The 14612-nt window shown below is 41.6% G+C and overlaps 1 protein-coding gene across 2 annotated transcripts in view; it reads right to left on the reverse strand.

Annotated features, from left to right (window-relative positions):
- Nucleotides 1–14612, reverse strand: part of Myo1d (myosin ID) — a 307808-nt gene that overhangs the window by 234167 nt on the left and 59029 nt on the right. The window lies entirely within an intron of this gene.

The raw sequence follows: 14612 nt of genomic DNA on the forward strand, positions 1-14612 counted from the left end.
TGGGGTTCAAAGAAGGTCCTCATAATCATGCTGTCTGGCATTTGAGTTATTTGTAATACAGTTGGCTACAAGGGCAGTCCTGGGCACTTCTTAGTTTCAATTATCTTAAAATCACTCTGACCTGGATGGTTTATTTTTATCTTCTATAGACACAGAAGCCTGCAATTGACATGTATGAGAACGCTTGCTAGGTGTATCATACCTGTAGAGCACATGAGTGTTCCTGGGCCAACTGGTGGCATAGAAAAGCAGTACCGACAGAGTACCCTCTGCAGCATGGCCATGGGTTAGCACTAACTAGCCCACAGTCAAGTCCGCTCTGCGCCTCATAATTTCATTTGAACAGTAGAACAATAATAGTAGTATGGTTATCAGGTCTCTATTGCTGCTAAAAAATGTAGTGATGACTCATACATATAGCCCTTATTGCTTCAGGCCCTTGGTAAACAGCACAGAACAGTGGCAGCGTGCCGCAGGACAAAACTCATTAAAAGGGCCAGGTAGCAAAAGGTAGTAAGAACAGACCTGGGTTCCATAATCTCAAGGGCGCACCCTCAGTAGCCTAAAGATCACTTGTTAATATCCCAGTTCTTAAAGCCTCCATCTCCTCATAGGGAAGGGACCCTAGTTTTACTACAAGGGCCTCTGGTGGACATCTTACAACTATGTGTTGTATGGCATGACAGTGTATTATCTGTAATCCCAGCACACAGGAGGCTGAAGCAGAAGGATCAAGAGTTTGAGATCAGCCTAGGCTACAAATAGCAAGTACAAGGGCAGTCCTGTTGACTACGGTGAGACCTGTCTAAAAACATAAATAAATAAATAAAACATCATCCAAACTACAGCATATAATCACCTCACAAGTTCCTTACAGTAAATGAGATGTCCCACGTGACATCCTCAGCACACTACTGGTGCAAACTGAGAGCATAATTATACTAATTACTATTTTTATCAGCAGCCTTCCGGTAAGTCTTTTAAATGCTCTTATTGCTGTCTTTGCTTTCGTTTGTACTCATGTTTGTTCATCCAATTACTCTTGGTCAGCAGCACTCATGTGCCAAGCTTTCTGGGCCATGGGTAATAAAGAACTGACCCATTTTTGCCTTACTGCAAGTAAGAAGGAGAACAGACACCAAACAGGGCTCCAGCAGCGGCGACCGAATGTGCACTGCTCTCGTGCAGGAGGGACCGAGTTTCTGAGGCATCCAGAGCAGGACAGGTGATGACCATGTCCCAGAAGAGAAAATAGGGTAGGATGCTGAGAAAGGAGGGGCTGGGCGGGAAGAGGATGCTGGGAAAGGAGGGACTGACATATATGAGGCCTTGAAGCCATCTGAGGGGCCTAGGAATGGGTCTGGAGCAGAAGTCTGTGACGGATCATATCTGCTTTGGTATAAGGGATTGACTGTCTGCTTGTAATCCCAGAACCTTGGGGCAGAGGTTTCACTGGCTAGCTGGCCAGCCCGCCTAGCCAATCAATGAGACCTGTCTTAAAAAAGACAAAGTGAAACTGGTTAAAAGTTTCATAGAATAAGCAACTGTGGAATGTCCCACCTTAAATAGGATATCTATATTACCCATCACCCAAGGCTCAGAGAACACTGCAAAAGAGAGGAAGAATGTGAAGCAGTGTCTTCTGGATAGGACATAGCTGATGCATGCATGAACTCACTGCAGCTGCAGTTATTTACATTAGATCTACACAGAAGCAGTTTTTCTCAATATCTTTTAATGGAAGGGAGAAGAGCTCATAAGGCTCTACCTCTGGCTGACAACAGTTAATGGTGGCTGGAGAATGGGTGTCACTTTGGTGGTATAGTCATTGATAAGTGAAGGAACTCTTGTTCCTGCTCCCTGTAGGCAGCCCTAATTAAACTCAGTGGGTCACTTGCACAAGGGACATGAAAGTAGGAAGGGCCTTGCTGAGAATAAAGGCTCCAGTGGAGAGAGTGAGGCAGGGTGATAAGTTGAAGGGGACTAAAATTCATTATATAAATGTATACAAAGAATAAAAAAAAGTAACAACAGAGTTCCAGGTCATCCTCAGTGCTGGCTGGCTGTCATTGAAGAGATTTTTGCTTTTGGCTGTGGATATAGCTTCAGTTGAAGGAGGGAGGTCAGGCTGAAGCATACACGGTGTTCCCATGCTGGGCATGTCCATAGGATCCATGGAACCTCACAGTGCTCACTGTATGCCAATGTAATTCCTTTGATGCCAGCAGCCCTTGGGAAATCAGAATGCCGGGTAATAACCCCAGGTGAAATATTAATAGCTGCTCCTTGGGGCCTCTGCATAATGGCTGAGCATTTGGGACTAAAGTTTTGCAGGTAAAGAGAAGGGAGCTAAATTTACAGAGGAGTAAAGAATATATAAAGGTTAAAAGACATTACCATCACTACTGTGCAGAGACTTTCCACCTTCAAATGATATTTGAGATAGATTACACAACTTTGCTCCCATATCAGCACTAAGTTTCCTTAGAGCTGGGAAGAGCCAGAGAGGATGTTGTTCTTACTTTCCTAGTGCGCACTGCACTGGGAGCCAGGGACCCACAGAGCAGAGCCCTGAAGCCATGGAGAGATTCAGGACTACCTTCACATATTAAGTGGACCTGTATTCAGACTACTGAAATCAACACAAAGACAAACATGATTTGGACCATCTAGTCCTCTGCTTTACCAGCTGGCCCCTCTCTACTTACGAAAACAACCAAGAGTTTTCTACACTCGGGAAGAGCAGACATCAGGAAGCAAACTAAGAGAGTAAGAATGTGGTGGCAAAGAAAAGAGTCAAACTAAAAACAGATCAAATAGACCAGGAAATGGAAAAAACAAATAATTTCTTCCACTTTTTTCTTAGTTCTTCTAGCAGAAATCAAATCTTTTTTATTGTTAGATCAAATTGAAAAAGGAATTTCTGTAGGTAGATCAGCTGTCAGCCAAAGATAAATACTATATAACATTTGCTTTTTGTTGAAGTGCCCTTGTGCAGGAGCTTTCCGAGCTGAGAGGAAAGCTCAACCTTGCTCATCATCTTTAATGCCGATTAACGTGACATTACACAAAGGAAAAGTGTAGGACTACATATAAACAGCATTAGTTTTCAAATCTTTAAACAAATCCTACTAGCCTCTGTGAATAACAATTAAACCTAGACAACAACTGAATGACTAAAAGTTTTAGCATCCTTATTTTTAAAGCTCAGGAAATTGTCTGTCTTAAGTTTTTTGCTTATATAATTCCTCTAAGTTTAAAAAGTCAAGGGTTTGGCCAGTGTATCTGGCAGAGCCAGGCTGAGAATTCAGCTGGCTCACTGTGTATGTGGTGGGGCCAGGGTGAAGATTCCATCACTGCACTGGGGTGTCCAGCAGGGCCAGGGTCTAGGCTGTGGTCTGTATGCATGCTGGAGAAATTAGTTACATAAAGGAAGACTGAGTAAAGAATATGTTGAGGATAATGGAAGCCAGGTTTTGTTTCTCCATACTGCAAAAGAAAATTACAGACACAGGAGACTAAAGAATTCATATGATACTGGAATGAAATGTGAGATGCTAATAGATGTTTAATGTAGACAAACATCTCACGATATTCAGAGGGTCCCCAAAGACACTGTGGATACCCAAATTCAAAGATGCTCGAATTCTTATACAAAATGATGTATGTAATACATAACCCATGCATATTTTTCCATATACCTCATCATCTTTTTTTTTTAAGATTTATTTATTATTAAAAGTGAGTACACTGTAACTGTCCTCAGACGCACCAGAAGAGGGCGTCAGATTTCATTGTGGGTGGTTGTGAGCCACCATATGGTTGCTGGGATTTGAACTCACAACCTTCGGAAGAACAGTTGGTGCTCTTCCCCGCCTCCCCCCCAGCCATCTCACCAGGCCCACCTTAAGTCATCTTTATATTACTTATAATGACTAATATACTGCCAACATATTACTTCATTTGCATAGGTTCAGTATAATACACTATAAATTCAAGTTTTGGTTTTTGGAGCTTTCAGAACCATCTTATTTTTCAAATATTTTCCATTTGCAGTTGGTCGAATCTACCCACAGACCACGCTGTGACCACGCATGAATATACCCTGCCCATTCTCTAGCTCTGTTTGCTGAGGAACGTAAGGGTAGTAACATGCCAACAACAATCACACCTACCACTCAGATCCTTATTTCCACTGAGATACACCCATCCATAGCTCTATTAATTTTGTTCTCAGTCTTGGGAGTATGGTCTATAGATTTTATCCTGACTAACCTGTAAGGACACACACAGCCATGGATAACAAGGGGGACAGACTAAACAGCAGTGAACAGGCAACGCTGATCATCACATGAAGAACAGCTTATGTCCTGTGGCCACTCTGGACACTTGTTAAAATTTCTAATATGTGGGTACCTTTGCATCCCTCCCATACAGATTCTGGTACTAAGGTCCTTCTGTTGTGTGCTTCCAGGGCCTTACTAGAACAGTATACTAATAACTGGAGGCAGACACAAATGGTTTCAGCTGTTAGTGCACAGAAAAATATTTCTCAATTTTTTAACTGAGCAATGCAAATTCATTCTTACAGTGCTGGGGTCAAAAGTCCAAAACCAAGTGTCAGCAGTGCCTGCACTGTTCATCGAGGCTTCAGGAAAACATCCATCCCTTCCTTTCCCAGGTCCTAACAGCTGCCTGCATTGCAGGTTTGTGGTCGCTTCAGGAGAACATCCATCCTGCCTTTCCTAGGTCCTAACAGCTGCCTCCTGCATTGCAGGTTAGACGTAAGTCACTTCCCTCCTCCCACTGGCCTTTCAGGACAGTTACTGCCTCTAACTTAGCTTCCAGTTAATTGCCTCACAAAGTTCTTCTGTTGCTCTTTTAAGTTAGTGTTTTCGACATTTGTTTACAGTACGTTCTGCATTCGTTATTAAAACAGCATTACTTCAGGTGTTGTGTCTGAATCTGTTGCTTGGTCTGTGCCGTGAAAGGACAATGTTTACAGAACTGCACGCAATTTAACATCGCAATGACAGCCAAGAGTGAAGCTGGCCCCTTCAGGAGAACATCCATCCCTGCCCTTCCTAAGTCCTAACGGCCGCCTGTATTGCAGGGTTGTGGTCCCTTCTTCCATTCTCCCCTTTGTCCTTTGGTTTTTCTGACTATCCCTAAACTTTATTCTTAGTATAAGGTATTGGAAAATATTTTTTTTTCAAGGGAAAAACACAGTAATCAAGTAGTCTGGTATTAAGTTTTCTTTTCCTCAAATTCTGTTTCAAATATAAAAAGATCATTTAGAGAAGAAAAATCTTTCTCATTGTTGACAATCTGTGTCTGGAGTTAGCTTGGAGATTAAAAAAAAAAAAACAACTTTCACATTTATAAAATCTCAAACTTAAAACCTGTAAGAAGAACTTTAAGAAATAAACTCCCAAGTATTCTTCACTCCGATGATTCTGCCCAATGTGTTTTCATAAACCCTGTTCTCACATATTTGTGTACACCCATCCATCTAAGTGTGTATAAGCAGACATAAAATCATTATAATACATTGCTAAAAAAGAACTAATGGGCTGGGCAGTAGTGGCACACGCCTTTAATCCCAGCACTTGGGAGGCAGAGGTAGGTGGATTTCTGAGTTCAAGGCCAGCCTGGGCTACAAAGTGAGTTCCAGGACAGCCAGGGCTATACAGAGAAACCCTGTCTCAAAAAACCAAAAAAAAAAAAAAAAAAAAAAAAAAAAAAAGGACTAACGGACTTCAACCATAGAATTTATATATCATGATATTCTTCAAATGATGCAGAGTTCTAGTTACAAAAGATAACAGATATTGCAAGCCCTAAGTGTTTTGTTTTTGCTTGCTTTTCAATTGTTGGGTATATCATACTATTACATGTTAATCTAATTATCAAACAGAGATACCAAGAATAGTCAGCGATCTAAGGAAGAAACCAGGGAGGCAGACAGGTAAGTGAGAGACAGGAAGTGTGTTATGTGGGGAGTGGTGAAGACCTGGACCAGCCTGTTCCCTGCAGGAAGGAAGCAGTAAGGTTCCCTGGCAGATGGCTCTTATTCTAAAAACATGTGTGGTGTGCCAGAACTTCTGATCTTTTAAGAGAAGCTGCAAACATGTATCTTTTAAAGGGATATTATTCCATCTGAAACTGAAACTAAAGTTAAAACAATATAAAACTGGCTTAAGAAAAAAAAAAAAAAAAAAAGGCCAGCTTGCATATAGCCAGCCCAGCATACCGCTGGCTAACAGGTGTAATAACAGTTCCCATTTAATCTGTGGCTGTGACTCATCAGAGTTCCACACGTAAATAGGTGATACACAGTGTGCAGAACAATGAGACAATGACCCTGCCCTAAGGATACTGGAGTCAATTCTCCTGCAAAGGAAGTGACGCCAGAGCAACTACCCTCTGCTGCTGTGACTGACCTGAGTCTACACTACAAAACAGCACCTGCGAAACAGAGCTCTTAAAGGGACCTTCCAGACTACTCCCGTGGATGGACACTCTGCTTCAAAGTAATTACTAACAAGCTTGTGATGATTCAAAAAAACTAAGACTTTTGGGTCTGATTTTTTTTTTTTAAGATAAGAAAAAAAATAAGGCCCTGGAGGGATGGCTCCGCAGTTAAGGACTTTGTGCCTCTGAAGAGGACTTGAGTTCAGTTCCCAGCACTTATGTTAGGTCTTGCGACTTCCTAGAGATCCACTTCCAGGGGATCCTGGACTCTGAAAGCAATCTGCACTCTCATGTGCACATACCCACCCACCACAACCCGACACATAGACACACAATTAAGATGAAAATAAGCCTTAAAAAGAGAAGACAAGGCTTTGTATTCCAAGGCTGACTATAAGATTTATGTAGTAACACTTGCATTTATACATTGTATACTAACTACTATAACTATTGCTTAGTTTATTCAAAAATACAGTTACTAATATAATTGATTCAACTTATATTTTTAAACGTTTTATACTGTAATACTTTTTTTTTTTTTTTAAAATACTGTAACACTTTAAAGTCTTCCATAAGGGCTTTCTTGGTTCTGTTAGCCTTAAGTCACTTCCCTCCTCCCACTGGCCTTTCAGGACTGTTACTGCCTCTAACTTAGCTTCCAGTTAATTGCCTCACAAAGTTCTTCTATTGCTCTTTTAAGTTAGTGTTTTCTGCCTTTGTTTACAGCACATTCTGCATTCGTTATTAAAACAGCTTACTTCAGGTGTTGTGTCTGAATCTGCTGCTTGGTCTGTGCCTGGGAAAGGACAATGTTTACAGAACTGCACGCAACTTAACATCACAATGACAGCCAAGAGTGAGATTTAGTAGACTTACATTGTTCAACAAAGTGCAGATCAGTTTGGATTCTCTCAAGCACAGGCTGAGGCTACATGAGGAAGTGGTGTAGATCTAGTAATTAGCTGTGTATAGTAGCACCAGGTTACAAAGAATATTTAAGGGCACTATGGCAACTCTGGCTCAAAAACATACACATCACACACCATAAGCATTCTATTTGCAATCTATTGTTTGTTATGTTTAGAGTCACTGTTAACCAGGCTGCTTCTACAAATTAGTGTAATATTATTAGCTAAGTTAGACGCCTTTGCTGAATGTATACTCCTGGACTCAAACAGGAAACACAATCTGCAGTGCAAAGACACTTCATCTTGGGAAGTGAGTAGGTTATGAGTGTTCCCCCGGGGATGGGAAAAGAGCCCTGAGGAAGTGAGGACACAGCAAGAGGTCAGTTTCTTCAAGGGGCAGGTCTTAAAGGGATACTAAGCCTACTGGGGTCTTGATCCTAGACTTTCTAGCTTCCAGAGTCCTTCAGGGTAAATTTTAGTTGTCTATAAAGCACCCAAGTTAGGACATTATGTTGTTGTTGTTGTTGTTGTTGTTATTGTTGTTGTTGTTGGTGGTGGTGGTGGTGGTGGTGGTGGGGTGTGTGTGTGTGTGTGTGTGTGTGTGTGTGTGTGTACTAGGGTACCTGAGGACATCAGAGGACAACTTCCTGGGGCTGAATCTTGCCTTCCACGTGGTAGAGGTGGGGTCTCTCTTGTTTCTGTTTCTGTGTTGCATCCTCCCTAGAATCCTGGGCAATTCTCCTATCTCCATCTTTCACCTCACTATAGTTGTGCTGGGAGAAGAGATGCATGCCACGGTGCTCCACTTTGTATGTGGGTTCTAAGACTCCAACCAAGTTGTCAGGCTTGCGGAGCAGGGCCTTTACCCACTAAGCCATTTCCCCAGCTCCCCTACCTTCTTTTTGAGAATGACATTCCCTGTTTCAGCCAGCCTGGCTAGCCTGTAAGCCTCTGGGGTCTGCCTGTCTCTGTCCACTCCACCAAATGTTGTCACACCTAGCTTTTACATGGGGGCTGGGGTCTGAACATATTCTTATATTTGAATAGCAAGCATTTCTACCTCCTAGCCATCGCTCCAGCACTAAGAGATTAATATATTTTAAAAATACTTTTCTTGAGAGCAAAATTACATCATCTGTTCCTGTATGTTCAGAGTGCCAAGGGTGTCTGGCTTTCCATGGCAACTAGTCAGCTCCTTACCTGCTCACTATGAATGGATTACTTATTTCTTTGCCTGCCCTTTAGTTTCAATATATTCAGGAAAGGAGCGGTCCAGAGTAAATGGTGACTGCCATTTCCTATTTTGTAAAACTGGCAGCCCACAGGCGTTAGCTAACATAAGAGAGGATAAATACATGGGGATTTTATAGTGCTCCCTGCTCTGTATGTTACATACATACTCATATAGCAAGATTATAGATTAATTTCAATTGAGGACAATTAATAGTCATAAAACTTAAACTCATCAAATTTAAGTTTTGATTTTGATTTTCTTTCATGAAAGATTTTTTTTTTTTAAGTCCGGGTTTCACTATGTACCCCTAGCTGTCCTGGAACTTGCTCTGTAGACTGGGCTGGCCTTAAACTCATGAAGATCCCCCTGCCTCTGCCTCCCAAATGCTGTAATTAAAGGCAAGAGCCACTACCCCTTGGCTCTCATGGAAGATTTTATAGTCAGTTCATGTCAGATGGGAGAAAGGTCCATAAAATTAATATAATTCTACTATTAGAATTAACATTATTCTAATTGCTTAGTTAAATATCACTAAGAATAATACTATTTAAATTAATTGGTTAATAAAGGTTTACATATCATTTCAGAAATGTCATATGCCTATACTTTACATAATTAGTTTTAAAAAGCATGCTATATAATACATATCATATAACATGTTTCATTGTATAAATAGAAATACAAGATACATATCATATCATTGCATCTCTATGCTGTTCTTTTCAATTGCTATCACTTAAACACTTGGGCTAAGATGACTGTATTCTTCCTCTCTTCTCACCTCTTGCAATTAGGCAGGGTCATGCATCATTTCTGGCTAAAGGCCACCGTGGGACACAGAGACCTGGGCCAAGGCACAGAGAAGCTGGTGTGCACATGCTTTGGTGATTTAAGGAAGCTGTGTTTGAGATGCAGAGTCAGCCACAAGATTGAGTTGCAATGTGCATGCTTGGTCACAGCCTCGGAGGTGCACCCAGATCCACAGGAGACCACAGGTGAGTGAGAAAATTGCCTTTGTTACAAAAAGACCTATACCTTTAGTGGTATGTTGCTAGCTACATTAAGGAGTAGGGCAGAAATGTCTTCACATATTTTTTTTAAAATATTTATTTATTTATTTATTTAATGTGTATGAGTACACTGTAGCTGTACAGATGGCCGTGAGCCATCATGTGGCTGCTGGGAATTGAACTCAGGACCTCTGCTTGCTCAGGCCCTGCTCACTCCTGGTCTACTCCCTCTGGTGTAATACACTGTAGCTGTCTTCAGCCACACCAGAAGAGGGCGTCAGATCTCATCATGGATGGTTGTGAGCCACCACATGGTTGCTGGGATTTGAACTCAGGACCTTTGGAAGAGCAGTCAGTGCTCTTAACCACTGAGCCATCTCACCAGCCCCCCCGTGTCTTCACATCTTACTTCACAACTTCTAGTTTATAGTTCCCCAAAACTATAACCACAAAACAATCAAGAATATTAGTTTTCAATCAGTTTAAACTTAACATCTATGAGAAACTTGCCAGTGTATCTTGATGTGGGCCTTCCAACATCTACATCCCTCCCCAGTCTGACGTCAGGCTCTCTTAGAACTGTACGTGGCCTTCTGTGCCTCCTGCCAACTGCTTCCCACCCTTCCTTCCTCCGTTAGTGTTTTTGTCTGTCTGGGCACTCTTCTCCATAGCTGCATCCACAACCCATTGTCACAGGTTCCTGGGTTAGGTCACTTCTCACCCTTCCACACTTCTCAGAGCTGAATGCACCTTCCAGCTGTGTTACTCTGCCAGCTGCTTCCTGCTGCTGGCCCTTGTACCCTCCTGTATATCAACACTTTGCTTTGCCTTGCTGTTTACTCTTGAGTTCATGTAGCCTATTCCTGTACCTTTAGGTATAAAGATGGCTATAAGAGAGATCTGTGACAGTCTCAATGTTTTTAAATAATGTGTCTACTTATCACTGTTCCTTAGACTTACTGGTGAAAACTACTTTGGTTTAGAAGTTGTTTTTATAATTTAATGATTTATAGGCTTTTTACAAAGTAGATCAACTAAATAACTTCAATGCTGGCTTCAAAGGGAAGTGAATTCCTTGAGAAGAGAAGGGAGAGGCTACAGCCATGAAAAGCAGTGAAGAAATAGGAAGGTTAAGGAGGAGACTGGAGGAGCATCAGGAACAGTGTGAAAGGGGATGAAGCAGCGCCTCTGAATTCAGGGAAAGAGCATTCTAAAACTGACACTTCCAATGTCTGTGGAACAGTCCCACTAAGATGCCTCACAAGACTCCCCACATGCCATGGGTTAAAACTCAACCAACCCCTGCAAGACTAAAATGACTCATTCACCTAGAGCCTGCTCCTCTTAGTGTGTCTATGACTGTCTACCTGGACAATCAGGACTAGGAAGCCAAACGAGGCTTTTCTTTCCTATCTCTGCCATACCCCAAGACAGCAGCTGGTCCTCTCATTCCTTTCCCCTCTGCCCCCGCCTCACACACAGCCTGACTTGACTTCTGATAATACCATTAGCTTCCATGACTTTATTTTACCTCATTCTTGAATCTGTTTTCCTCCCATTATGAAATGTTTTGAACAGTGTAGCCAACACTATATGATCTCTACCCACACTCCTATTAACCTTCCTCCTTTTTCTAGTACTTTAACTCTGTTCATCTGCCTTACATTGCCCAGCTATAGAATACTGTCTTCAACTATGGAAGCACAGACCTTCTCCAAGAAAGCCACAAGTTGTAATTCCAGTCCTCTTGCTAGTGATTCTTTTTTGAGTGAAGACAAGGGGGAAAATCTTTCAATGTTTTCAAAGGTACACATTAGCTATTAAAAAGAATTAATATTTATCAAGTACTTACAGAATTTTAGATACAAGGTTGGGTAGTAGCTTCATGTGTGTTATGTCATTAAATCCTCATAGTAAGTAACCTTACTCAGCCATAACTGCGACATTCTCTCGTCACGAACAGTTTCATTTAGCAAATGGAACAAATGTGAAATCATTCAAACCCATCATCTACTCCTGCAGCACATCCTTATTAGTCCAACTTTCAAAACACATTGAGCATTCAATAGCTACTCCTGTAAATGGTCATTAGCACTGGGGATTTCCCAATACTTGGAAAGATATTCAGGCACTGACTCTCCTTTAGTCTATCTTCCAATATCACCCTGTAGATAAGTCTGCACAGGCCTGGGTTCTCACAGATCATAACATTCATTTGTGTAACAAATATTTATAGTGTTAGGCAATGTGCCAGATGTTAGATGTAATAGTGATCAATGCAATCATGGCAGTCACCATCCTAGGTTAGCCTGGGAGAGGAAAGAAACTAGCAAAAGGAAAACAAAGAGAAAGAAGTGAGGTAATAGAGAAAACACAAGGTGATGTCAGGCCACAAAGGAATGGTATTGTTCTAGACCCCAAGGCTCTGAAGAGGCAATTCCAAGATAACATCTAAGCTGAGAAGAAAGGATGAATGGGAATTATTAAAGGGGTGGGGTAGGAGCAGTTAGAGGAACAGAACTCACACAGATCACGGCAGGGCAGAGACAGGAGGATTTGAGAAGGATTAAGGCATGTTTAAAGAATAGACAAAGTCCAGTAAGGCTGGAAGACAGTATGAAGAAAACACAGAGGGGGAAGGGAAGGGAAGGCAGCAAGGGACAAGACAGGAGGACAGAAGGGCAAACACATGTCTTTTGAGTTCCATTTGAAAACACAGGTCTACTGTCCAGTGGACTGCTGTAAATCAGGAATCCCAGTACTGGGCAGGAGTTCAAGGTCATCCTCAGCTATACAATAAGTTCAAGTCTAGCTAGTGAGGTACAGGGTGGTGTTTGGGGGTAAACACAGCTTTGGGATGAGGGCTTAGCTCAAAGGTTGCCTAGCACATGCAAGGTCCAGGTATAGTGAGAATCTGAAACTTTGGTTTCTTTAAAAAAAAACCACAGAAATATTGTAAGAATATGTTTTCATTTTTAATCCCAAGTGTATGAAGAATATGGAACTGCTTCTCAGCAGCTGACTAGGATTTGCCTCATGCCTAGCAGAAGCATGGTTTTGCCAGCTGCAGATAGTTTCTGTGACTGTATGACATTTTGGAATTCTGGGAACTTTTCAGAGGGTCTATAAACGTTAGGGTCATAAGAAGTGAGGTTAGTGGTTGGTGGTCATTCAAGGGGGTTGGTTGCAGTTTGTTAGTACTCATATTCAAAGAAGAAACACACAAACAAAAAAAGTAGATTCAAGGATCTCTATCTCTCTCCTGTCCATCCTTCTTTGTCCCCTATCTAGTGAATAGAGGATAAAGCAAGGGATGGGGGTTAGAAGGGTGAAACAAAGAAGAATCCACAAAGTAGCAAAGACCCAGCTACACCCTAGAATTAGGCCCCGCACAGCTAATAAGTAAGTTTTATTCCAAGAGGAAGGTCCAGACATGGAAGGATTTTGGGTTCAGCACGTTGGAAAGCTAATTCTAGCTTCAGTGTGAAAATATTAAGTCTGCAGCCAGTGAGACTTGTTGAGAGATGGTTGCACCCATGGGACTTCACTAAGACTAAAACCAGACTCCTGTGTGATCATATTTAGAGCTGTGTGAGTTTAGGCTGAGACATGGTCACCTGTGACTGACCGAGAGTCAAGATGCTATAGAGAGATAGGCAAAGAATGGTTGCATTTCTGACTTGGATTAGGTATGTTGGTAAATTTCTTGCAACAGCAACACCTTTTAGTGATCGCCACAATCCAGGGCAGCTGTGTAAACAATACTCTGGGGCTGACATTTTAAATTTACTTCTCCTTTATTCCTTCTACATTTATAAATAACAGCAAGTATTCTCTGGATTTGTAAATACAGAAATGTGACCTTATAAAATAATGTGGGAGGAAGAAAGATAATCACAGGACCTACTTAATCAGAGTAACTATTAGTTGGCTGTTAAAAGAGCCAAGTAATTTGGAATAATGAAAGCAAGACTAAGAATTAGCAGACTAGTTTAAATGAAGCCATTCTTCTTTCAAGTGGGATGCATTGCAAATTAAGACATAATGAATCACTCTTAAAAATTAAATACTTTGGGATTGCTGTATTACCTAATAAAAGTTGCCTTGGTGTAAGCCTAATTGTAATAACAAATAAACCCCAAGCTTTATCCTTGCTTAACATAAGTTTATTCACAACCCCAAAGTATTCCAATATAAGTGCTTCTGGGTCAAAATAGTGGTCTTTATATCATGCAACCACTTAGTGGTCTGTCTGACAAAAACTCTGCCACAGCCAACACATGCCTTCAGGCTCCTCTAGGGTACCAATGTCCAGTCAGCAGAAGGGGTCAGGGAATGGGAAAACCAGGCATAAACTATCAGTCTCATGATACATACAGCTGCAAGGGGACATGTCCAGGAAGGACAGGATACATGCTTTGGTAATTTGGTTAGCAGCCTCTTGGTACAAATGGTAAAACTCAGGGCAAGATATATGACAGAGCAGACTGCTAACAGTATTAAACACAACACCTCAACAGTATAGGGAAGGTTTCACATGAACGAGAACACACATGCATACACAGACATTTTAAAAATTATTCAAGGGTGCCTAGCATGCTCAAAACAACAACAACAACAACAACAACAACAACAACAACAAACCTGGACTCAATACAGTACTAAAGAAACAAGCAGGGAGCCCGGTGGTGGTGGTGGCGCACGCCTTTAATCCCAGCACTTGGGAGGCAGAGGCAGGTGGATTTCTGAGTTCGAGGCCAGCCTGGTCTACAGAACAGCCAGGGCTACACAGAGAAACCTTGTCTCTGAAAAAAAAAAAAAAAAAAAAAAACAAGCAAAAAAAGCAAAAAACCAGAGGCCAGAGGCATATATACAGCATAGTCTCTGAGCCACTTCAGACTCTGCCATTAAGAAGATCACTGAGGGGTTTGCAGCCCCTTAGGACGAACAACAATATGAACTAACTAGTACCCTCAGAGCTCCCAG

Source organism: Mastomys coucha, unplaced genomic scaffold, assembly GCF_008632895.1.
Source record: "Mastomys coucha isolate ucsf_1 unplaced genomic scaffold, UCSF_Mcou_1 pScaffold5, whole genome shotgun sequence".
Classification (NCBI taxonomy): domain Eukaryota; kingdom Metazoa; phylum Chordata; class Mammalia; order Rodentia; family Muridae; genus Mastomys; species Mastomys coucha.